Raw genomic sequence first — 26,985 nt, forward strand, 5'->3', positions numbered from 1 at the left:
GGATCCTAATGTTATCACCTTGGTGCAGATTCGAATCCATAAAGTTCCTAAGTTGAAACAACGAATCTATGGAGCAACCGGGGGCACGGTACACACCACCTATGAAAACTGTTCGACTGCCTAAGTTGGTTTTAATCCATACTGCTTCAATGTCACTCTCAACTGGCAGAATCGTGAATGAAATGTTGCTTTTAATCATAATGGCAACACCACCACCCCTTCTCCCTCGATCTTTTCTTATTACTATATACCCGGAAGGTGTTATTTCCGCATCGCATATGTGCGTGTGTAACCATGTTTCTGTTATGACCGGGATGTCTGGGTCATGTTTCAAAACAGCACGTTCCAAAGCATCAGCCTTGTTCACCAGGCTTCTGGCATTTAAATTTATTATTTTAAAAGCAGAAGGTTTCGGGTGATCAGTTTATGCCGTAGTTTTATCGGGAGAGGCGTGGCACTTGCTCCGCGCATTTGTTACGTCATTCCAAGTGTACATAGTTTTATCAACTCGAAGCTTGTCAAAACATAATTTACCCTGGCACCCTTAATTACTTCTTCTTCCGATGATTTCCAAAGTTTCTCGCGGATTTCAACGACTCGCCTGGAGAAGTCTTCATTATTGCTAAATTGTGTACCTTTGAGTTTCCTGCAGTTGCTCAAGAATATAACTTTATCCCTGAAGTCCGTAACTCTAACAATAATTGGATGACTTTACCAGGGATTTTCTTTCCTAACCTATGTATTCGTTCGATCGAGTTTAGTTTCTGCTTTAGTATACCTCCAAAGATTTTCTCGTTCACATTTTTCATCAAAATTTCATCTGTTTCAGATTCTTCCTCCTCTACTCTCCTTGTGATAAGATTATTTCGCCTAGAGCGGTTATCCAAGTTCTCAGTTTGTCTTCTCAAGGCAGCCACGTGCACATCTAGTGTCTCAACACAAGTTTCCACTTTGGCAAGCCTGTTCTCAATTTGTTCCATGCTCTGTAACTTCTTTTCGATATCGACAAGTTTACCTTGAATTTGCGTTATGTTTAATTCCGATGATACCTGTTTTGGTTGAATTTCGGTAACTTTTGACAAAATTTCTTTTTCGTTCTGAAGCATTTCTTTAACCATATCCTCCAGCGGAGGCCCAGGGTTTTCTTCTACATCTCCGGAAAGCATAAGTAACAGGCTTGCCATTGAAAACACATCATTCGAACAATCCAGCACTATTTGTGGACACGGCAACACAATAAGACATAAGGAATTGCTAGAAAAGCCTGTTTTTCGGCCATCAACCTGCACGAAGAGCGGCACATTAGGTGTCATCGTCACGACAGGGTTGCCGTGTCCGCTGAAGAAAGCAGGCGCTGGTAGCCCTTTTAAACCTAACGGCAAGGCCATCCACTTAACGGTGAGTGACGTCATCGTAGCTTTGCGCGGTCCTCCGTAGGCATCATGCACATACGCAGCAGCTGAGATTGTTGGGGGCGTAGAAAAGGTACCGAAAGCGTTGTCGAAACGAAGCGGCACCGGAGTTCCCAATTCAGCGCCACGCCAGCAGCATCCGTCGCTTGTCGAAATCGTTGTTCCCGAGGCCGAAAAAAGAACAAGGCATCCAGCGGCAATCTGCACGAAGAGCGGCACATTAGATGTCATCGTCACGACAGGGTTGCCGTGTCCACGTCTCAAGAAGTCCACGTCTCTTAGTTCTTGGTGAAGGCTCAGATTAAACGGGGACAATCGATGTTTCATAAGGACTCTATACACTGTTGTTATGTTCGCTTCTCAAGACTCGGCAATTTCTCGCGTGCTTGCTCCGGGCTTTGCCACAAAATATACTGGAATGCGCAAATTATTCCGTTCTGCAAACTCTACTAATAATTGTCCCCTGCTATTCCTAGCACCTGTGCCATATTCCCCCACTGACTTGCCTCCAGCCTGCTTCTTGCCTACCCTGGCATTGAAGTCGCCCATCAGTATAGCGTATTTTGTTTTGACTGCACCCATCGCCGATTCCACGTCTTCATAGAAGCTTTCGACTTCCTGGTCATCGTGACTGGATGTGGGCACGTACACCTGTACAACCTTCAATGTGTACCTGTGATTAAGTTTCACAAGACCTGCCACCCTCTCGTTAATGCTATAGAATTCCTGTATGTCAGCAGCTATATCCTTCTCCTAATTCTCGTCTCTCCGCTAAGCCCCGTTAGCACAGGACCTGCCACTCAGCAGACCTCAAACGGCAGCTGGAAAAGGGCCTTGTCTTTCAGTTTCCGCGTAGCCGAAATATGTTTTCTCGTATATTTGAATTACAATCCGAAGCTGTAATATCTTTAGCTTATGTCTAAGTCGTACTTCACGAATGCTCTCGCGCAATTTACTTTGAACATTGAAATAGTTGAGTAAAGCACTTGCGCTTGGTGGAGCGTCTAGAGGAATGAGCATGTGTGCTTCACTTCTGCACACGTGCGTGTGCGTGTGACGTACGTCGCTTGCGGTCGTTGTGCTTGTCTAACGCCGTCTAACCTAGGTCGTGCTTGTGTAACGTCGGCAACAGCTTCGTTGCACATTCACTTTTACAGGCTGGAATGGAGGCCGATTTTTACCTGTCTTGTTCTCTTTTCCTTTACACTCAACCAGAGTGGCGCTAAAAACAAGGTTGAACAAGGCTTGTGGTGCTGAGAAGCAGAGAATGACGAAGACTTATAGTAGCAACATACACCACAAAGCGCCGGCTATCATATAGAAAATTTTGTTGCGAACGGAGCAATAGTCTCAAAATCCTATGTGTAAAAGCGAGAGGTCATCGCATCCTGCGTAAGCGAACATCATTTTATAATAATAATAATAATAATAATAATAATAGTAATAATAATAATAATAATAATAATCTTTATACATTTGCTGACATCACCGTTTCATTACAGTTGGCAAAAGCAAAAGCGCTTGTGGGCAAGGTAGGGCTGGTAGTAGGAAACGGGTAGACAACAGGTTAATAACACACCACATAAAGAAACTATTGGTTGCAGTGAACTTGAAGAGCGAATTTTCACGTTTATATTTTGAAGTTAGAAAAAATATTTCTTATGTCGTGCGTAAAATTAAAATGGTTGCTCAAAAAACATGGCAAACTGGTACGTTCGACCAAACATCCCCGCCATGACTTTGTATGCCGTAATAGACTACAGCCAAATTTTTTTCTGCACACGGCTAATTGTGTTACGTCTGCACGCACAAGAAAAGACGTAAATTGTTATTTCATACCTTATTTCTGATTCTCTAAGTGGTTTGTAGACTATGGGCCCTATGACGTAAAACTCTTCCAATCTGTTTTTATTGCAGTCTCCTAACGTCAAATATACGTACTGACCGAATCGGACGGTAACCCGAAGTATTGTTTGAAAAGCCCAATCGAACGCGCTCCTCGTTTGTAGGAGGAAACTTTTTTTGCTTTCAAAGTGAATAGCATTGCCTACATTGAGCAGGTTTCCTTGTCAAATTGGCTGACAAGAGCAGAGGAGCACGCTCAAGGGGAGAGGCTTTCGATGGGGCAGAGCCAGCACAGTGAAAGTAGATAACCGGATGAAGAGGGAGGTGCCGGCGTCTGCGATTGTTCCGTTTCCCCTTAGCTTGCATTCGCTGGTCCAAAATCGCGGCCGCGTGCAACGGAAGTTTGAAAATGTCCCTAAAACGTATGCTGAGCAAAGTAGATTTGGCAGAGCAATGACACATATGTTCCGAAAGGTCCCGATAGCGTTAGACTGCCACGCAAAATCTTTTTTTATACGCCAATAAATCCATTCTCCCTGGCAGCGCCGAGTAGCCACTGCCCCAGCAATCGGCGGGCCGCCATGTTTTATTCCTTTGGGAACGGGGCAGGCTCTGGCTATTCAGAAAAATTTTCATTTTTGTTCGGCATATGAATGCGTCTTGGACGCGTACACGTCACTTTGACGCTATTAGTTTTCGCAGTTTTGTACCGTCGCGTGACAAACATGCGAAATGGGCGCAGCCCGAAAAAATTTCGTCAATGACAGAGTATTACGACGAAAAAGACGTCGAATCAGAAATAGTTATTTTCTTTCCTTAGGTTTAACCATGCATAATCAGTGTACACGTATTATATCGCACGCATTATATCCCATGGGGCGTTTTCGCGGTTTTCGTGACGTCGCGTCAGAGACAGGCGAAGGAGCGGTGGCCCGAAAATTTTTTGACCGATTATGGAAAGCCGATTGCAGAATTCGGCTGGAAAAGTTTGGAATAGCTTTACATTATAGCGTCTCATTTTACGAACAATATGCATCATGCAAAGATGTTCGGGCATGCGCACATTGAACGTAAACGCTTGGCAGGTCCTTCAAAGTGTACGTTAGAAAACAGTGTCGTCGAAGTTTAAATCTACGTATTTTGTGTATTTTTACCTGAGTTACCGGCGGTCATGAGCGTGCATCGCAGTCACTAGTGTGGAGATAAAAAGGTGTTATATTTGCGACCTGCTTTATATCATATTAGATAAATCACTACATATTAGTACATGACTCATTAACGAAAATTTTGTTATCAGCGAACCAATGTAGAAATTTAGACGCATAACGATGTGTACCCGAGCAGGTCTGTTTACGGATTTCTTTGGCGTAACCAAACGCGTGTCATATCTGCATAGTTGCTAATTTTATCATACCACCCGATTTTCAGCCGTCCTCGAGTGCGTTTTGCTTTACCTTGGTGCACATTCTGTCACTTTAGTGAGTCCCCTTCTACCTGCCCTACACGTATGAAACAGAATCTCGCCTATCCCCGTTTGCTCTCAGATCCAAAATGCGTTGTCTTCCTGTCTCTTAACACTGCGCATATAATTTTTCATTCCATCGCTTACTGGAAGATTCTGAGCTTCTTCTCAATCTTCTTTAACCTCTAAGTTTCTGTCCCATATTTTAGCACCGGTTGAATGCAACGACTGTGCACTTTTCAAGAAGAGTGTTAAGGCTTCCGGTAATTACATGGCAATACCTACCTTATGCGTGCCAACCCATTTTAGTCTTATGTAAATTTCGTTATCATAATCACGGTCCCTCGTGAGTAATTGGCCTAGATAAATGTACCCTTGCGCAGGTTCGAAATGTTCTAACTGATCCCAAATTCTCGTTCTCTTACCATCTTACCTTAGTATTACCTTGCCTTAGACGAACATTACCCTGCATAGCGCCCTCAAATATTTTTTTGTTTTCAAATCGTTTCTATCGATGCTCAACAGGACACTCTCAGAGAGGGCCACGTATTGCTGAACTGTTGAATGAATTATGGGGTTTTACGTGCCAAAGCCACTTTCTGATTATGAGGCACGCCCTAGTGGAGGACTCCGGAAATATCGACCACCTGGGGTTTTTTAACGTGCACCTAAATTTAAGTACCCCCACTGGTGTTATCGCATTTCGCCTCCATCGAAATGCGGCCGCCATGGCCGGCATTCGATCCCGCGACCTCGTGCTCAGCAGCCCAACACCATAGCCACTGAGCAACCACGGCGGGTGTGCTGAGCTGTTCTGTGATGTTCCTCACACTTAATCATTCCTACTATCGCAACTTGAATACCTTTAAGCGTGCAGTGAATAGCACTGGAAATACCGGGTCACATTTCCGGACCCCTTGCTTAATCAGTACTTTCGCGTTTTCCTTTTCAGGAATTATTGTGGCTTTTCAATCCTTGTAGATAATGCCCACACACATTCCCGCATGCTTCGTATATTCCTTGGCTGCGCAACATAGACCTGCGCAACCTTCAATGTGTACCTCTGATTAAGTTTCACAAAAGACCTGCCACCCTCTCGTTTATGCTATAGAATTCCTGTATATGACCAGCTATATCCTTAATAATCAGGACTCTGACTCCTAGTTCTCGTCTCTCCGCTAAGCCCCGGTAGCACAGGACCTGCCACTCAGCAGACCTCAAACGGCAGCTGGAAAAGGGCCTTGTCTTTCAATTTCCGCGTAGCCGAAATATATTTTCTCGTATATTCGAATTACAATCCGTCAGACCTACTGAAGGTTGTTCATCACTACAGGATTTTCTAGTGAATGAAACGTCTCTTCGTAACATATGAAAGTCATATAGAGAAGTTGGTTATATTGCGCTAATCTATCAATTATCTGACTGAAAACATGGACGTGATCCATTCTTGGATAGCCCCCCCCCCCCCCCCCCCTCCACATTGCCAGCCTGTTCTTAGGCTTGATTTAAGTCAAGTGTTGTCCTGAAAATAACCTTAGTGAATTTTTTTTACAATATAGAAAGCGAGGCAATGCGCACGTAATTCTGTTGGAAATAGGGCTTAGCGAAATTTTTTATTTGTCTATTTAGTTCATAGGAAAAAAAACACAAATCGCAGCACAAATTGACGAGGGCAGGAAGCCATTACACGGGACAACGGCTACAATGCCAACTGATGGTTTATTTTAAAAACACTGCACTTCATTCCAACTAAAGCCCCAGGAACTGGACATCACACTTGTCATGGCTTGTTTCAAAAAGTCCATTGAAAAATCCTACTTCACGGACAGGCTACCATCTATTTAAAAAAAACACTATCCCAAGCTATTATGTTTCTATGACGTCCCCCGGGACTGCAGAAAGAGCGAACGAGTGAACGTGTATGCAGCTGCCAAGAGACCCGTACTGCAACAGGAAGCACGTATTTGGGGGATTGTATGTTGTACATTGTCAGCATTCTACAGAACGGACGTAATATTTATCACTTTTGACATATGTTTCAACTGTGAACAATGTTCCTGCTATGTAAATCGCGGGTTCCACACCCTATTCAACAGTTTCCTTCTGGTGTTCACATTGTGTAAAATAATGAAAGCGATGCGCTCAATTACGAAGCACTCTCACACCTCTAAAAGAAGTCAGAGCACCGCCCAATGATTAACTTTCTACAGAAATAGTTCACTTCTGTTTCCATGGTCTCCTGACAATATACAAATGGCCTGCATATAGTAAAGACGATCAGCCGAAAAGCAATTCTATAGAACCAGATCAGAAACGGGTCTACCACCCTCTTGCATGTCAGCGTGGCTCTTGAGATCGGGCGCAGCCTTTCTCAGCTTTATTCTAGAGAAATTGCAAGCGTTGAACATACGCAGGCTTCAGGTTTGATTATGAGAAAAGGTACTTGAGAGTTTGTGAAAAGAAGTTCCCCATACCTGCCTGCTGCAGAGAGATTCCAGAAGGGTAAAACACAGTTCAAAATGGAGTCTCACCGCTCCACACCTTCGTATATAGAGTTTCCTCGAAGCTTCCTGGCGTGTAGGCCCCATCAGAAAGTGTATCCGGCATGAAACTATAAAACAAATGGTTCATGCATATAATAGGTATATACGTGCAGTATACCATTAACGTTTATGGACGATGGGATCTGAGAACAAACCGAATATCTCAACAGCCTCACAACGAAATCTGGTATTCGGCTTTACAACCTGTGCATGTATGTGCGAACGACACTGCGGTGCACGCTTTTATTGGCGATGCTGTTACGCGCTGCTCTGAAATTCAACGTTTTCCAATGTCCCATGGTCTGCAAACGCTGTGGTTAAATGTGCGTACGGCATACGCCTTCGGTACACGTTATGTCATTGTTGAGACGCAGGCCATGTGCCGGAGCTCATTGTCGATGTACTTGACGAGGCTGGCAGATTTAGTATAGCATGAACAATTCTGTTGTGTGACAGCTATTTATTTCGCCAAGAAAAGAATAATAATTACCATCAGTAAGAACTATCGCAATTTGCAGGCGAGGTTGGACGTTAATGAGTGCTAGTAATAGATAATTTCTACTACCAAGTGGCGCAGGCCTTGTTCACAGTAGTTTTAAGCGGTAAAAGTGAACTGAAGGGACGGGACAGGTTCTCTCTGTCCTTTCTGCTATAAAATAACAAAAATTATCAATAGTATTACAAGCAGGCCAAACTCATTACTGGCGACCATTACCACCTCCACAACTAAAGATGTGAGCACCGTAGTAAAGAAGTGTCCTAGCCTTGTACTCTGTGCCGAGAGAAGGAAAGTAGTGGAATATTGCGACGCAGTCGCAATATTCCACTACTTTCCATAATTGCAATTTGCAATATTCAATTGCAATATTATTGCAATATATATTGCAATTGCAATATTCCACAATTGGTGAATATTGTGACCGACGCAGTCGCTCACACAGTATTGTACGCAACAAGTCTTGCGCATTTTTCGTCTACCACCGGATGGAGTTAACATTCACATATCTAGGCGAGCAATTTGCGTTCGAAAAATATTTATATGTAGAACAAAGCAATGAGGTGCGTTTAGGTTAACAGCAGAGGGGTAGCATTCGTGCATCTAAGAAAAAGAAAAGATAGAAATGGGAATGAAGGCGGGTGCACAATAACAGCAAGCAGTATGGCCTGGGACAGCCGCAGGACCACCACAGACTATCACAACACGCCAATAAGCCCGGGCAATTTCAGAAGACAAGCATGGATTGGAGTGTGGAATAATATACGGATTGAAGTATGAATTAAAGCAAAGTATGGATTAAAGCGCAGAGCACCTGTCAATAATGCCGCGCCGGAAAAGTATCTATTGGGTATCCTGAAGCAGCAAGCCGAAGTGATGAAACGTTATTTGTTTATTGCTTTCTCTAGTCGGCGTACTTGGAGCAGCACTCTCACAGCGAGTGCGATTGGTCTGCTTTAACGTGACATTTAACGTGACAGTTTTGGGACGGAAGGTGCCCCATCCTATGTAGCCGGGTGGGTGTGAAATGACTGTTATGCGGGTTCGCAGCCAAGAAAATGTCGATCTTTCCACGCGGTTAAAACCTCTTGCGACCAATGCAGGCTTTCCCGCTGAGCAGGCCCGTGCGATGGACGCGTAATGGCTGCAAACAGCGCCGTTGAGCCTTCCAGGGTTGTCAGGCGGAATTATAGTCAATGGATGAGAATGTGCTAGCCAGTGTGGCGGCCTTCTCGCTTACCAGGCGCGTGCGATGGACACGTAATGGCTGCAAACAGCGCCGTTGAGCCTTCCAGGGTTGTCAGGCGGAATTGGTGTCAATGGATGAGAATGTGCTAGCCAGTGTGGCGGCCTTCTCGCTGACCAGGCCCGTGCGATGGACGCGTAATGGCTGCAAACAGCGCCGTTGAGCCTTCCAGGGTTGTCAGGCGGAATTGTTGTCAATGAATGAGAATGTGCTAGCCAGTGTGGCGGCCTTCTCGCTGACAAGGCCCGTGCGATGGACGCGTAATGGCTGCAAACAGCGCCGTTGAGCCTTCCAGGGTTGCCAGGCGGAATTGGTGTCAATGGATGAGAATGTGCTAGCCAGTGTGGCGGCCTTCTCGCTGAGCAGGCCCGTGCGATGGACGCGTAATGGCTGCGAACAGCGCCGTTGAGCCTTCCAGGGTTGTCAGGCGGAATTGGTGTCAATGGATGAGAATGTGCTAGCCAGTGTGGCGGCCTTCTCGCTGACCAGGCCCGTGCGATGGACGCGTAATGGCTGCAAACAGCGCCGTTGAGCCTTCCAGGGTTGTCAGGCGGAATTGGTGTCAATGGATGAGAATGTGCTAGCCAGTGTGGCGGCCTTCTCGCTGACCAGGCCCGTGCGATGGACGCGTAATGGCTGCGAACAGCGCCGTTGAGCCTTCCAGGGTTGCTAGGCGGAATTGGTGTCAATGGATGAGAATGTGCTAGCCAGTGTGGCGGCCTTCTCGCTGAGCAGGCCCGTGCGATGGACGCGTAATGGCTGCGAACAGCGCCGTTGAGCCTTCCAGGGTTGTCAGGCGGAATTGGTGTCAATGGATGAGAATGTGCTAGCCAGTGTGGCGGCCTTCTCGCTGACCAGGCCCGTGCGATGGACGCGTAATGGCTGCAAACAGCGCCGTTGAGCCTTCCAGGGTTGTCAGGCGGAATTGTCAATGAATGAGAATGTGCTAGCCAGTGTGGCGGCCTTCTCGCTGAGCAGGCCCGTGCGATGGACGCGTAATGGCTGCAAACAGCGCCGTTGAGCCTTCCAGGGTTGTCAGGCGGAATTGATGTCAATGGATTGCTAGCCAGCGTGGCGGCCTTCTCGCTGCCTGCAATTGCAATGTGGGACGGCACCCATTGAATGGCCCCTTTTGTGGAGTGCCTGTTTGAGTCGCTTCAGTTTCATTTGAAGAGAACGTTCCTCAATATCGAATCTAGCTTACGGCGTCTTCCTGTTTTGAGGCTGGCACCCTCCGATGGTGAGCCAGTACTTCGTTCGCTTTCTTGTCCTGCATTTTGCGTCGTAACCGTACATCCTTGCTTACGCTTAAACCCAACTCGGTGATGTTTTATAGATCATGTCCAAAGCCTCACGTGAGCCAATCACCACTCTCCATATGTATTATTCATTTCTGTTGTAGCATATCGGCACGTGAGCATTATCAGGCACAGTAAGTCTTGCGCAGTTCCGCACTGCTATGATCGACCTAAGTTTTCCAAGAAGCCATCAACTACCCCACCTGGTGACGGAGGGATGCGCCAGCAGCAACACGCAGCTGTGACGGTTGGCGTCCACACCTGATCATTCACTTCGCTTCAAGAAAGCAACGTCACCCTCCTGACCGTCACGAAGTGGCCAATTTTCGATGAACGGGTCCTTCCCGTGGGAGGAGGAGGAGGAGGAAGTAAACTTTATTGCCCTAGAAAGAGTAATTCAGCGGTCGGGCCGGATGTCTTCATCTTCTATTGGTTGATGCCGATCTCCGGCCTGCATGGTTGGCGCCCCTATTCCAGGGCACCACTGAGCGTGGCTGCTCGTCGGGCATGATCCACCAGCCTCCGTTGGAGGCTAGGGTCGCCGCTGGAGAGCACGCTCTCCCACTGCTCCGCACTCGGATTTTCTATTTTGTGGAATGCCTTATTCGTATTTCACTCCCATGTGACGTGATAAAGTGTGGGTATTGCGCCACACCACGGGCATGTGTCCCTGTATTGACCTGGGAACATTTTGTATAGTTTATGTAAATTTGGGAAAGTTCCTGTCTGCAGCTTTCGCCAGTAAACTGCCTGTTCTTGAGTGAGTGTATTGTGAGGCGGGGGATATCTGATCCTCGTCCCTCTATGGTAATTTAGTAAGTCAGAGTACGTTGGGATCACTGTCATGAAGTCCTCAGGATCTCTGTTTAGGTCCGCTCGGTTTGTATGCTCGCGAGCGATCCTATCTACCCTTTGGTTGCCCTCAATCTCAGTGTGCCCCGGTACCCAAAAGATGGTGTGTCTAATGGGTTTATTCTGTTGGCCTGCGCGGAGGAAGATTTGGAGCGCTTTTAGACCGATTCTGCCGTTAATGTAGTTTCGGCATGCTTCCTTGGAATCTGTTAGAATTATAAGGGATCTATTTGTGCGGTAGCCCTCCACAGCTGCTAGAGCAACAGCCATTTCCTCTCCCTCGGTTACCGTACAATCCCGTGCCGACGCGCAAGCGATTTCCCGTGGGAAAGCATAGACGACAGGTGGATGCCTCCTATTGTGACCTGTCTGAGACAGGTGCACCACGTACACGAGTAGCTGATAGAGGTTATGAGCTCCCCGAGCAGCTCATAAAGGACAGCACTGGAGCAGCACACTGACAACTAGTGAGGGGCGATGGAGGTGGTGAATGATTCGGCGTTTTGATTGGCCAATCGATTCCCTAAATGAAAGAAAGATTGGTTATCTGAGGTCGTCCTGGCCCCCGTGCTAGATGAGAACCACTGCAGACTCGGATGCGAGTCACAACCATGTACCAATGAAGTGAATACAATCTTTTCTACTCTTTCTTTTTCATCATCATCTCGATGCCCGGCTTCGTCGTCGTTTCCTGATTCTTGCGGTGAAGACCCACCTGACCCGGCCGAGATCGTATTAGCACCGTATCACTTGGGCTATCCATTCGCAGGAGAGTGCGGTGCAATCTCCTCTCAAGAAGAAAACTTCATGTGTGGAGGTAGCGTTCCCCAGTACCTCCGACTTCTGGTCTCCACTCGGGGCACTAAGTATTTTTTGTTTATTTCTTCATAAACTTATCTGAGAGCACTTAGGTATTCCTCCAACGGGCGCTGTCGTACACCGGTGCCAGCAGCGGTCATGAAACCGACTTTGCGAGCGTGCCCAAGCAGGTATCGCCGTAAGAAGAACGAAGAGAAAAGAAAGAGAAAATCTTTTTTGACGTAAGTGGCGTGCGAGATTGATCATCGGAGCCTTGTATCTCACCCTTTTGTGAGTCGCGAGACCCGAATGCCGAGTAGTAAAGAAAGTGCCTTAAGTAAGAATTTTCAGAGTGGGGGTCTTGTTTATGCTTTACGTCGTGCTTATATAATATGTAGGACTGCACACTAACAACTGCCACGGGCGCACGCTGGAGGCGTCCTTATTAGATATCTTCAATCCTGCGTCTTATCTCTCCGCGCCTCTTCGCAGCACCGGTAGAGCCCGGCTTGGTGTCCGTGCTCTCGGCCCAGCAGCGCCGCATTGTGCTCAACATCATAGGCCCACCGACCTGGAACAGCGACCCGGTCGGGTTCAACGTGGCGTGGCAGGCGGTGAATGATCGCCGCGGACCACACGGCGAGCTGAAAGTGCCGCTGCCGCCCAACTGGTCACCTGTGGAGAACACGCTAAACGCCACGATACCGCTGCCAGGTGGTCACGACTACCGTCTTTCCGTGAGTGCCCTAGGGTCGGATGGTGCCGACAACGATATCTGGGGCCCCGCAGTAGACGTCAACGTAAGCCTGCCACTCGGTAAGCCAAAAGTTCAGCGGACATATACAGAGTGTTCAAAATGAAGCTTTATGGTTTTCTTAAAAGTAGACACTACGAGGCATGCGAATACCACCTGCGCAAATAAGTTATGTGGCCAGGGGCACACACAGTGAGATTATAATTATCGCTGTGAGCAGCCCAATGAAATAAAATTGAGTAATTAACTTTTTTGTTGACTGCAGTAAGTGGGTATGTTTGTATCGAAAAGTTAGCGGCAGCCATGTTTCTACACAGTATCAGTTGGAAGAAGTATTCTAGCATGTGTGTGCTTCGAGATATCCGACTCCAAATTTTAATGGTCTTTCGCATGATTACGCGTGCAAGAGATGAATGGCGCAAAGCTCCTCCCAGATGTGACGCGGCTGTTGCGTGCGGCGTTTAGTCTGACAACGGGGCGGAGGCATTGGCAAAGATGATAACTGCCCCCTTTCCCCTTTTTCCTTTATCTATGCCCCACTTTAACGTATGTCCCCTTTCCCCTCTCGGCTGGCGAAATGAAAAATCGAAAAGCCCAGAACTGCCGTCGTAACATGCGACCGCGCAGCCTGTAACGTTGGCGACAGCTGCCATGCCGAGATAACGGCGCGGGCGGAGAAGCCGGAGGGCAGTTCGCATGCGTAATGGTGACTGGACGAGCCGGCAGGGTCCTTGCCTGGGCTGCGCAAATAGAGTGACTGCTGATTTCCAAGTATTGTAAGTTTTAATGAAATCAAGAGCAACAACTGCACGGCACACCGCGCTGTCATATCTTGATTTCGCCAGCCGAGAGGGGAAGGGGAGCAGTTATGATCTTTTCCTTTGCCTCCGCCCTGTTGTCAGGCTAAACGCCGCACGCAACAGCCGCGTCACACCAGGGAAGAGTTTTGCGCCGATCCTCACTCTCTTGCATGCGTAATCAGGCGAACGACAACTAAAATTTGGAGCCGGAAATCTCGGAGCACAGACACGCCAGAAGAATTCTTCCCACTGATACTGCGTAGAAACACGACTGCCTCTAACTTTTCATTACAAACATACCCGCTTACTACAGTCAATAAAAAGGCAATTATTCAATTTTCGTTAATTGGCCTGCTGACAGCGATAATTATCTTCTCACTCTGTGTGCCCCTCACCGCATAAGTTATTTGCACAGGTGGTCGTCGCGTGCCTTGCTGTGCCTCACTTTAAGAAAACCACAAAGCTTAATTTTGAACACCCGGTATAGCTGTGCGGTATGTGCAGTTCATTGCGCCTGGTCCGAACAGTGGTATAGTGCCCTTAAATCACACCAGTCTAGTAACCTAGCTGCTGCTGTACAGGAAAGCGCACACCCACAGAAGGACGGTTAGATGAGCGGAAGAAGGAACCCGCCGTGCTACTATATGCTGGCTATGCCCTCCCCCCCCCCCCCCCCTCCCACGAAAAAACGGTCGCAGAAGGGGAACACGTGCCAAACAGAGATGTGGGGCGCCGGTGGTGGGCGGTCGTCACGCCGGAGCAACACGAGGCTCGATGGCGGAAAGTTTGGAGTCTGCGAGCGTCGGCGATGACGCTGTAACAGCGAGAGGCTGAGTTGAAAGAAAAAGCGAGAAGCGTAACGCCGGTAAATACAGGCGAGGACGTCAGAAAAGCACGAGACTTCATTAGGGCGATTAAAAATTTTAAAGGTGAAACGAAGAATGAATTATGCAGTGAATTGTGCGCATACGCGATGCAGATATCATGCGATGTGCATCACACGTGCGTATTATATGCCTATGAGCACCATATGCACATCCTCAAATGCACGTCGTATGCTTATTATCATCGCACATATGAATATCTGATGAACATACCGCACTGGATCAATCAAGCGCTAGCGGAGTGTAACTACAAAAAAATATACACAACGTCTTCTAAAGTCTGACAGAAGAAGGAAGAAGGATTAAAACTGTATTTATAGAGAGACATTTTTCTTCTTAGAACAATTAAAAAAAATCTATGAAGCACATGACGCACTTTGGTCTATTCAAATGAATTACCTAGGGAGGGGGACAGTAGTTACAAGAGAAATTACAATTTTCAGCATTCTAAATAAAACGATTCACTGGATAACTTGTAATTACTCCCTTTAAGGGACAAGTTGCCATTGCGGCACTGAACCCGAGCGGTAAGTAAAGTAAATCCATGCCTGCTTAGCGCACAGCCTAAGCTCTACTTTTGGGATACCCGTGCCTGATATCCGTGTTAAACCTGCATTGGCGCTCCAATTCAGATCGTCCCGAAATCGCTTTGCTCACGCTTTCGGGAAATTGTCAAGTGGAACGTCAATGTATTTCGTAGCACATTTTAAGGCAGGACATCTCGCAAGTGGAGCTAGTCTTGCACTTTCTTCAAAGCAAGCTTGAATGCACTGCAGCTTGGCGTCAATATCCGAATTGTAACATGTACCTTGAAATAAAACTGAGCAAATTACTAACTGAATCTTTTTTATTAGTCACGAAAACGATTAGTTTTATAGTGGTGGTAATTTTTGTCGGTCACGGAAATTCACGTGAAAAAGCTGAACAGCAATGTCGCAATCTATTTCCTTAATTAGATGCTTCGAGCTGGCGATATAGCTTATGTGTAGCCCTTTGTAATGCTGCAGATAACGTCGATTTCACGTAGTGTAAAATCCACGTAACGTTTACAGCACAGCTGCTAGGCGCCTGTTCCTGAGGCGAGCATCGGCGTAACCGAGCGAACGGATGCAGCGAAGGATGAAAGAGTGAACGTGGAGCGCGGCAGAGGATGAAATACGCGAGGAGGAGAGCGGAGGGGGAAGGTATGGCGAAAGCGTGCGAAGACAAGCGTAGTGCGGCGACGTTGGCTGCGAAATGGAGCCAGAGTAGCGCGCCAGCGTAGTTCACCTGCGAGGTACATCAGCGGCGGCTGCTGTGAGTCGCGCCCACACGTCATCCACACGCCGTCTCTCGCGGTCTCCAGATTAGGGAGGCAGTGGCGCCGCACTTCACTCCGTTTGCAACGTGCCACACGAGACCGATTGTACGCGCCAGCCAATATATCGCGAAATGAAAACACGTATAGAGCTGCGCTGAAATATCGCATTAGGGAGTATCGTATTAGTAAAGGCAAGGCGCAGAAGACCAGGACTCAAGAAGAATAACACAAACGACAGGACCGGCGACACTCACAACTAAGTTTATTTCCGCAACAAGCCTGCCTTATGTAGGTTAATCAAGCCGAGTCACACACGAAACTTCATAAGTATAAAACAGCTATAAAACAGTTAGAGTGATTTCATTTGGGTTTTCCGTCTGTCTTCCTTTTATTTAACTAGTTTTTATTTTGTTGACGATTTTCTAGTGGCTCTTAAGCTTTTGTTGCGTTTTTTTTTTTTTTTTGACGCAGACACTGTTCTTTAGACTTTATCGTTCAACTGTTCTGTCCATTTCATTGTTTGTCACGTGGTTCATTTTTCGCGTGGTCACATGTTTTATCAATTTTTTAGGTGAGTGACTATTAGAGATTTTGGTTTTGACGCAGACGCTGTACTTAGACGCTTTTATTCATGCTTTTTCCGCGTAGGTCATTATTCCCATAGTCGCGCGGGTTTTATCACTGACTGGGCCTTAGGCGTTTCAAGTGTGTTATGTTGTGGATAGTTTGATAGTGAAGCGTAGACGGTACTTCTTATGTCTCGTTTTTTGTCCCCGCTGGCTTGGAAAAGACTATGCTCGATGAATTGCTTCGCGTGCTGCTCCACGTGTGGTTCTTGTTTGCTCATTTGATATTTTGTGCCAGATATGATTCCTGAGTGGCCAATAGATTGCTGTTTTATACTTCTAAAGTTTCGTGTGTGACTCGGCTTGATTAACCTACATAAGGCAGGCTTGTTGCGGAAATAAACTTAGTTGTGAGTGGCGCCGGTCCTGTCGTTTCTGTTCTTCTTCTTGAGTCCTGGTCTTCTGCGCCTTGCCTTCACTAATTCAAGCATGAACCAACTAGCCCAAGCAAGAGTTTTACTGGAGTATCGTAACTGTTGCTAAATTTTTTTTTTACCAGCAATTCAAGTGCGCTATGTCCCACCGTAAATCGACGTGTGATCGGCAGCATTGTTACTTCATAACCTCGCTTTTCAGAACGGAAAGGGCCATTTTCCTATAAAACGCATTCTGGAAGTTTTTAAACATGCTTGCATGCTAATAGGCGCGCTTTCGTTCTTTTAGACTATTACGAGATTTCAGCGCACGTCATTGGCCCATCCAAGGCAGTCATCTCGTGGCGAGCCTCCGAGATAGTTGAAGTCTTCAAGGTAAGCTCGACAAACAATGCTTCCGAGCATTTTTTTCCTATTTTGATCATTCATATTTACGTGTAGGCCTTTGTGGTATTGTGTAGTTCATTATAGCTATTCGTTCATGGTGACGGCTGGTGGCGCCCAACAAGACCTAAAATTGAAGTTTAAGGAATGGGATGTAACCTAATGAGCTCAGTACTGTTATAAAATAGACATGTGCATAGACAGTAACATATTTCTAACCTTACAGTCAAGTACATATACATATTTCCTTGGTACGCGTACGACGCCGTAAGCACTGAAATTTTCAGGCACGTCCTGAAAAACTAACGTTAACGGCAAGAGAATGTGATACAGCTAAACAAATATACGAGAATATAAAGTACAAATAGCATGAGAAGGGCTAACAGCCGCCATGTTTACGCCAGGTTTCCTGTTATTGCTTCCTGTGAAAGACATGGAAAGGATCTAGAGTCAAATAAGTTAGTTTTATCTCTTATAGAAAAAAAAACAGAGCAGGGATGGAGCAATTTCTCTCAATTTCGATACGCCCACGTAATATTGTGCTGTTTGCGAATATTCAGGAACCCTCATTTCTGGAGAGTGGGTTGACGGCGCTAAGTTTTAGATTCGGTCAAAAGAAATATTACCCTATGATGCTGAACGGTGTCTGTGATCAGAAAATCACAATACAGGGATATTGAATTTATAGAGTTTAAGAATACTAGCACTTATAAACATGGACTCAATAGATAAAACTTTACACAGAAAAACAGGAACGTGTACTCAACACTAAGAGTGCGAGGTAGTGCAACTGGTGTAGTGAGTGAGTGAAAACATTTATTGAGTCTTTCAAGAATTTCGCGGTTACGAGGTCTCCGTCGTCTTCATCTTCTTGGCGCTGGCGACTTGAGACTTCTCTTCAGCAAGGATGGGCCCCTATTCCAAGGCTCCACTGAGTCGTGCTGCATCGCTCGCGTGCTGCACTAGGGCCCTTTGGGCCGTCAGCTCGCTGCTGGTGACCCGACTCTCCCATTGCTCCGCACTCGGGTGTTCGTGTTTGTGGAATGCTTTGTTGCGTTCGCACTCCCAGGTGATGTGGTAGAGTGTAGGTGTGGCACCGCACCGTGGGCAGGTGGCCTGAACTTACATAGACGAACTAGAATTAGATATCCGCCACCACACAAAGCCCTCACAAAGGAGGAAGCTACCAGCTGGCGCAGACTACAAACAAGCTCCTTCCCCAACTTACACGTGCTCAATAAGATGTTTCCGACGCAACTGGTGTAAAAAAAGAGTTGTGGTTCCCGAATTTGCACATGGAAACAGGACGTTGTCTTTCAAATATAAAGGTTTAGCTGAACTAGAGATTAAAGCGCTGCGTGAAGAGTACCTTTAGGTACGCACTGACAAACCACAAGCGGGGCAGTACAGGTTGACGTAGGCTGGGCATTCTAAGAATTGTGGCAGGTTCCGAGAAAAATCTGCTTCGGCAGATGACTCATAAATAAGAAGAAAAATAGATAGGCAGCTAGGGTAATGGTGTACTTGTATAGAATAAAACGTCGCATCGCAGCGCACGAACAGAACCAGGAAACTAACATTAAATAATGGCGCGAACAACGGCATGTAAAAGCTGGTTAACGTATAATTAGAGATGCAGAAAAGAATACTTAATAGGCGCGATGGGGAAGAACCCAGCCTCTGCTGTATCTCAATCCGCAAGGAATTAGCTCTGAAGAGCAAACGTTATGATAATTCAAAGAACAGCGTACTACTGTTGGTAGCTGTTCTATCAGGATGTCGTAGAACACGGCATCAAAGTCGAAAAAATGCCGATGAGAATTGTGCATGCGTACAGCGAAAATAGCGTGGCAGTAATTCAGACTATTTAGTTATTATGTCGCAGAATCCATCCAGAAGTAAATACAGACGTAGTTACCTGTTCTAGGCCTTGGGCATTTAGGATAACAGCGAAAACGAGAATGAATCTGCGGTAGAGTGTACTCAAAGACAGCCTGACTATGGGTAGCGTAGGCGTAGGAAGAACGCATAATGAAAATACTTTTTGGGACAATGAACATCTCACCTAGGATGGTTTGCTAATACGAGCCACGGATTTTCATGCCACCTTTAAATGCAGAAAAAAGGTAAAAATAACCTGTTTGGTAGCATCAGCTGCCTACCCCCATGCACTTGTCAAGGGGGGTGCTTACAATATTGCCACCTGGTGTCACGAAGAAACCCATATGAGACGAAGAAGTAGGAAACCTACGCTTCGTTTTCCGAGGCTCCACGTCCCAGCGCCAGATTACAATGCTGTTTAAAAACATTTCATTTTACCGACCAATTACGTGAGAAGTCTGATGGAGGTGCTGCGTAACGCGTAGTCAGTAACTCCAACGTCGCCTAGCAGCTGCAACATGAGCCCTGTGCCTGTGGACATTCCAGTACATCGTGCCAGTTAATGACTGCAATGCCGGCCCCCTGAGTCGGAACAACATCCTAACGAGGCAGCAATACGACCTGAAGCACTCATGGACGTCCCTAGCTCTGTCCATTATACCCTACACAACTCGCGGGTGCGAAATTCTTTCCATGACGAGTTTTTTGCGGACGTGGAGGACCGGTTAGTCCAGTATAAACGTGTTCCTGCATTCCATGAGTGGGACGACGCCACAATACTGCGCGATGTCTATTTCAGCATGGAGGCCGGTGCCCGCACCTGGTTTCAAAACCGAGAACACGTCTTAAAGTCCTGGCGCGAATTCCCCGTCGGCTCCTAGAAAGATACACCAGTGCTGATCGTCAAGACCGAGCCGATCACGCTCTCGAGTGGCACGTTCATTTGCCAAATGAGTCGGCCACAATGTATGTGGAACGCATGGCGCGCCTTTTCCGATGAGCGACCCTGTCACGATGGAGCACAAGCTGTACCATTTGATGCGTGGCGTGAAAGAGCAGCCGTTTGGGGGTCTGGTGCGGAGCCCCACAAAGACCGTCGCTGAGTTGCTTACTGAAGCCATCATGATGGAGGTGGCCAGTAAGGACTGCATCAGCGCCACTTAGCTTGTTCGCACGCTTCGCATGCAACACCGACTGGGTTCGCGAATTAGTATATTCCGCCATGCGCGAACAGATCCAAAAGCCTAAGGAGAGCCCAAGTATGTGATTGGTTCCATCATCAGTGTCATCCGCGAGGAAGTACAACAAGCACTCATGGTTTCACCCAACCCCGATGTTGATCCACAACTTTCGTGACCATACATTCGCGCCCAACTTACGCGGATGGTTTGTGACAAACCATACTTGGGCCATCTCCCACACCCGCAGAGCACGCCTTGTCTTCATCCCCAGTACCATCAGCAACAGTCGGTCCATGAATCGATGGTTACCAATCGTCCTCACGGAATTCCCATGTCTGGCGCACTTCTGACCGACGACCCTTTTGCCTTCACTACGGTGAGGCCGCTCACATCTATCGCGAGTGTCGGTGCTGACAACTTGGGCTACGTGGCTTTTGCGTCAGCCTGCCTCATCCCGAATTTGGCCAGAGAAATTGCAGAATTAACCGCCCAGCAGCCTATGTCATCATGTCTAAACCTTCATCCTATTTCACCATCTCCCACGTAATTATCACCCAAGCGTACATGCTTCGGGACCATGGAACAGAGGTGATAATAATGAGCCCGCGTCGGCAACCCTGAAGGCAGCTACCTTCGGAGTCAAGGTCGCTGGGCCTCGACGTGCAGACGACCTCACATCGCCGCGCTCACAAGAAAACGTGCATCAACCGCAGATATCTAGACTTTGACGCGATCATGGCACATATAGCCCCTTGTGTGAAAAGACAGAATCCGACAACCAAATCTGACAACGGTGACCGCATTTGGCTAGACATACCTGTGACGGTTAGCGGCCGTAAAGTTAGTGCATTAGCAGCCACGGGTGCAGATTTTTCTATTCTGGGCGGAAAAATGGCGACGGCTGTCCAAAATGTTACGATTCCTTACATTCGCACAACCGGTGGCCACGTTGTTATTCCTCTGGGCCGCTGCACGGCCACAATCAAAATTTGAGTGACCACATTCCCAGCCATGTGTCTTGTTTTCCGCGACTATTCTCGCGATCCGATTCTCGGCGTGCATTTTTTCTGCGCGCTTAAGGCGCAGCAATTAATCTTCGCCGACGCACCGGCCCCTTTCGGAAAGAACGAGCTAAAGGGCGAAAGGAAGACAGCAAATGCAATATTGCGCTCCGTGTTTCTGACGACACCGTGACTTTGCCTCCACAAGCGACAGTTCTGGGCGAGGTCACATGCCAAGGCTTGCCGGATGGAAACGCGGTCGCAGAAACCAGCGCGTCACTTTTGTTGCAGACGGTGTGCGTGCAGCCCAACGCTTCACCAAGTTCATGACTCACGCAGACAGATACCTGCCACAAATTTTTACGAACATTCGCCCCTTTTATGAGGCACCGCCGTTGCCTACGAAGACACTGCTGCCGACATTGCCGAGCGCTTCGCATACGAGAAAGTGCCCGTTGACGCCGCTTTCTTTGGTAGCATGGATGTCAACCCGAAGCATTCTGACTCAAGCAAGACCACACTACACGAGCTTCTCGTGGAATTCGGGTTGTGTTTTGAGTCTTCGTCTAAGGTACGCCAAACGCATCCCACTAAACACCAAGACACTACCGATGCAGATACACGCTCTTCGCGACAATATCCCTATCGTGTTTCGGCGAAAGAACGCGAGGCTGTGTAGGCGTAAATAAACTATATCCTTGAAGATAGTGTCAACAAATCATGCCGCGGTCCATAGTCCTTCCCGGTCCATTTAATTGTTGAAGAAAAAAGGCGAAACGCTGTGTGTGTGCGACGAATATAGAAAAATCAGTAACGCCGCAAAAAAAAAGAAGACGTTTTGCCGTTGCCGCGGGCCGGCAACTGTCATGACCGTAGAGGCATGCTAAGTATTTTTCAGCTGAGGTTAGATGAGTGAAACCACAAAAAAACTGCGTTTCTAACTCCGGGCTGTCCGTACAAATTTCGTGTGCTCCATTTCGGCCTCTGTTCTGCTTCCGTCACATAACAGTGAAGGATGGATGCCGCTCTCGCTGGCTTGAAATGGCAAAGCTTCCTCGTATACCATGACGATGTCCTTGTCTTTGCGAAGAATTTCAGCGAATACCTGACGCGTCAAAAAAATGGTCTTAGACTCCATTTCGCACTGCTGACGTCCCACTCAAGCCACAGAAGTGTCATAGTAAGATAGCGGTCGCTGCCGGTGGGGGCAGCTTCGAGCTTGTCATTCAAGCCGCCGATTTTAGATTATTTAGAGCCTGCATGCACAGCTTTGCAATCTCTTTATTAAGTGAACGTGCTCCGGCACATTTCTTTGCAATGCAAAACTTCAATTTGACTGTCGAAAATTCCCTGGTCCCTATAACGCGAGAAGGCTGGCGTATTGATGCGCAATGTGTTGGAGCTCACGTTGTGTGCGGAGGTTTGGAGGCACGGCTCGGCGAAATGCTAAAAGGAGCTGGAGTGCGGAATGTCCACGTGCGAAGTGTGGTTGCGTAACGTCCTACGAGGCGGTGCTTGGGGTCATCGCGTGAACTCTATTCAAGGGAGTTTTAGCGCAGGTCGTACCACGTGTCTATAGGCAATGAGCGAATGTTTGCTGCAATTTACACTACCCATAAATATGGGAGCCTTGCTTTGTGTGAGATCGTAATACTTTGCTATCACGGCCAACGCTTCGCCCATAGAACGAAAATACCAATATCTTTGAAGTTAACGAGGGATTAGTCGTACAGTTTTCAGAGCGAATAATGCGTTCCCGGAAAAAATTACGTCTCTATATCTGCTCCAATAATATGAATAATTAGTATCCTGGCTGAAAGGATTGCTATGATATATTTTCAAATATACGTTGAGTGATTTTACTAATTTTTGCTACATTCTTTCTTTTTTGCAGGTGACTGTGTACATTGATTATGTGAGTATTGAATTGAATGGGTGTTTCTTTGTTGCAAACAGTACGCAGAGAAATATGTAAAAAAAGATCATTTGGATCCTTAGCCCGAGGTTAGCTGGGATCCAAATGCATTCCTAATTTTTCAGCTTTCCGTCATCCGAATGTCGTAAGGTTTACAGCAACACATCAATCTGTGTACGCTCTATGTGACATACATTTTCGCGTAATTCTTTAGCGCATTTTCTCCAAACCAAGCAAGCACCTCTCTTATCAGAACGAATGGCAACTTAAAATGTACATGCAATACGAAAGGAAACACCTAAATTTATTCAAGTTGTTATAGTGTCATAACGCGCGTACCCTACTGAAAAGTATACAATAATAGTGAATGTTCAATAGGTGAGGTACTTCTTACGCATTACAATGTCAGGTTCAATTTCAGATACCACGAGTATAACCTTTTGCTTGTTCTAAACTTTAAATGGCAAATACGGTGTTCCATCTCATAATGCTCGCGAATGTACACTAATGTGTTATTTGCCTTAAATATTGGCACCATATTATTTGATTTTTTTAGCACGTAGAAAAAGAGAATAAGGTGCTGCGGGGGCTGCTCTGATTCGAGTAAGGCAGATCAAAATAAAACTTCGTATATTGCAGTGTAAGAGCGTGAGAAAAGCACTCATTCTATAGGCAATGAAGACAAGAATTTTACGAAACGAATTACATGTAAGTAATTACTAGTCACTAATTAATTTCTTCTCAATATATTGTAATGAACGGAATATTTTATTTGCTCGGTAACGCTCAATGTAATTCAATTACTTTATTTCGCTGTCTATCTACAAGTGGTTCTAGGAGGGTGGGTAGCGGGAGGGGGTATTAGCAAAATGTTCTATCTACATGTATGTCTATAATTAAACAACTATGGCAACTGTATTGCTGCGAAGAAACACAAAAAATTAATCGACGATTACAATACTGCCTAATGCGAAATTTGAGTGCAGCTGTATACGTGTACAGCTGCACGTTGCAAACGGAGTGATGCGTGGCGCGACTGCCTGAATAATCGGGAAATTGCGAGAGGCAGCGCGCGGGTGAAGCGTGGGCGCGATTCATAGAAGCCGTCGCAGGCAGACCTCCGCTCATACAGACCTTTGTGTCCATGCAGATGACGCGCGCTACTCTGGCGAAATCTCGTAGCCAACGTCACCGCAACGCGAGTCTTGCGCGGCACTACGCTTCTCACGTTTTCGCCATGCCCTCCTCCTCCGCTTTCTGCCTCATGGTCCCGCTGCGCCCTCCACCTCCACTTTGGTCCTCGCACCCTCTTCGCTATCGCAGTCTTTTATCTGTCGCTGTGCTCCGCCTTCGCTTTCATCCTTCGCCGCGTTCGTTCGCTTGGTTACGAGGGACAACGATGACGCTTGCCGCAGGGACGGGTGCCTGAGATCTGCGCTCTGAAACCTTTTCAACCTGGCCCTGTGATGAAGACAGTACAACGCCACACAGCTTCTACGTAGCGTTATCTGCTGCGAGGAAAGTACTAGGAAATATGGACCGGTCCCGAAGGCAGTGCAGTACAACAAAGCGTCTAAAAGGGCTAGCTCAGCGAGGAAAGAATGGGGGAAACTGGCTCGCGGCGCTCTTTGCCAACCGTTTCAATGATATTGTTGGCTTTGGCGCGAGAGAAGTATGTGTCCAATCGTAGCTTCTGTCTTCGTGCACAGCAGCTCGATGATGTTGTACATGCTGGAATCTAATGAAAACGGGGAGACATAGTTCCCCGGGACTCTGCGTGGTCGGTGATCTGGCAGCGCGTGCTCTTCTTGACATAGAACACGTCTGGGAGACCATTAAACGTGTGCGTATACGACTCCTCGTCTGGCCGTGTCGCTCTTCCTTCCTGGCTACAACTTGGTTTCAGAAGAAGAGGTTCTACCAGCGGACATCGGCTCCTAGACCTCCTCCGTGAGACGAGCGATGCCAGCAACGAAACGCCGGTGAGCTGCTCCCTATGCGCACATCTCGGTACTCAAGCAACGCGACCCCTTAACGTTCGAGGCCATGACGTCATTCGTAATTCAGCCGCCGGACGCCTCCAACTTTTCGTCGCCGAATGAGTGGCCGAAGTGGAAACAAAGATTTGAACGTTTCCGAACCTCTTCAGGGTTGTGCGTTAAGCCCGAGAAGCATCAAGTAGACGCGCTACTCTACATCGTGGGTGAGCGAGCTGAGGAAATCTACGCCATTTTTGCTCTCTGAAGAGAACTCCAAGCAATTCAACGCAGTCGTGGAGCAGTTCGACAAATGCTTTATCCCGCGACGCAACGTAATCTTTGAACGAGCCAGATTCAACACCAGAGTGCAACAACACGGCGAGTCCGTCGACGATTTCTTTACTGCGCTTCACAGATTTTCGAAAGACTGCGAGTTCGGCGCTCTTTGAGGAGAGTTCGTGCGCGTCCGCCTCGCAGTTGTGATAAAAGATAAGCAGCTATCCCCCAGGGCTAGAGCTCGACGCAGACCTCACTCTTCAGAAGGCTTTCGAGTCCGTCCGCCAGATCGAGAGCGTCCTTCAGCAATAAGTCGACCTCCGCCAGGATGTGCCATGTGCGAACAAAGTTGCATCCGCTCCCCAATCCACCTGGGGTACTTCGAAACAGGACAAAAGCGGCAGCTATTCACGTGGGGCAAACAAGCCATCTTCATCCTCCGGTAAAAACACCATGCAGAAACCATGCCGTTGGTGCGGTCAAGAGCGTCACCCTCGTACTCTGCGCCCAGCAAGCTCGGAAGTGTGCAGGAATCGCCGGAAAAAGGGTCATTACGTCTCCGTATGCATGTCGCGGAGCCTCGATTGTGTCGAAACGCAACAAGTCAATTTAGAAGCACGATTCCTCGGAGTAATCAAGACGTCTGATACAGGAACGTGGGAGGCAACAGTCTTGGTTCAAGGTGAGCCAGTAAATTTCAACATTGACACTGGCGCCGCCGAAACAGTCCTACCGAAGCAAGTATTCCAGACACTCAAGGACAGACCTTTTCTCTCAGCTCCTCCTCGCCAACTACATGGCAGATCCTCGCCAGAGCTCATCTAGCGCGACCATACGACTACTAAGGATGTCTACGTCTTAGACGAAGTCCGCACTCCGTTGCTAGGCAAGCCAGCGATCAAAGAACTCCGAATGTTGGCACTTTGTCATATGTAAGAGGCATGGGACACTAAAGGAAAAGAAGAGGACGATGTGCGCCGACTGGTTCGAACCACACGGGCCCTCGAGGCACGTGACCCGAGGTGTGATCGGAGGAGAAGCGGCGCTGAGCTGGGATTATCGACGTGGCTCTGGGCCAAGAAGATTGGAGCGCCAGCTTCGTACTGGCGACAGGACCCATGGATGTTCGGACAGGTCCGTGACGCTGGCGACCGAGGGTGTGGCCGTTGACCTCGGCGACGTCCGAACGAGGCTCCCTGGACCTGCTGCAGCCTCCCACGGCAGTGCCGGGCACTCCAGGAATTGGATCCCCCTTCTTCGGCAGACCAGCATGGACGATAGTCCCCGGGGCTTCTCGTCGGCACTCGGAGAAGAAGCGGTGGAGCCCGGTGTTAGACCTAGCCAGGCAGGCTGAGTGCTTAGTCACCAACATCGTTCGGGACGCCGGCATCCGAGACGGAGTAGCTGGCCGGCCGATACCAAGTAAGCAAAACTTGCGGAATCGGCGGGAGCACTGACGGTGACCAAGAGTCTAAGCACATCGGACTTGGAGTGACGTGCACCAAAGGAACCTTGTAAGAGCGTTCTTTTGTTGTTATCGTGCAGCCATAGGCCACGGTTGCCGGACTTTCGCGCTAAACGCGCTAAGGACGCACGTAGGCGAAAATAAGGACGTTGTTTTGGCTAAGCAAGTGTGGAGTTTTATCTTTGTCAGTTGAGTTTTGAGTTCCGTTTGAAG

At 47.6% G+C, this 26,985-nt stretch overlaps 1 protein-coding gene across 2 annotated transcripts in view; it reads left to right on the forward strand.

The window, feature by feature from the left end:
- Nucleotides 1–12,386: 12,386 nt before the first annotated feature.
- LOC126516673 (uncharacterized) overlaps nucleotides 12,387–26,985 on the forward strand; it is a 69,279-nt gene continuing 54,680 nt past the window's right edge. The window contains exons 1-3 of one of the 2 annotated variants that reach the window (XM_072285978.1): nucleotides 12,387–12,768; nucleotides 16,980–17,065; nucleotides 23,032–23,052. The gene's annotated coding sequence lies outside the window, so the exon portion shown is untranslated. The remainder of the gene's footprint in view (nucleotides 12,769–16,979; nucleotides 17,066–23,031; nucleotides 23,053–26,985) is intronic. The other variant, XM_055063848.2, reaches the window with a different exon arrangement.

This window comes from Dermacentor andersoni, chromosome 1 (assembly GCF_023375885.2).
Source record: "Dermacentor andersoni chromosome 1, qqDerAnde1_hic_scaffold, whole genome shotgun sequence".
In the NCBI taxonomy this organism is placed as follows: Eukaryota; Metazoa; Arthropoda; class Arachnida; order Ixodida; family Ixodidae; genus Dermacentor; species Dermacentor andersoni.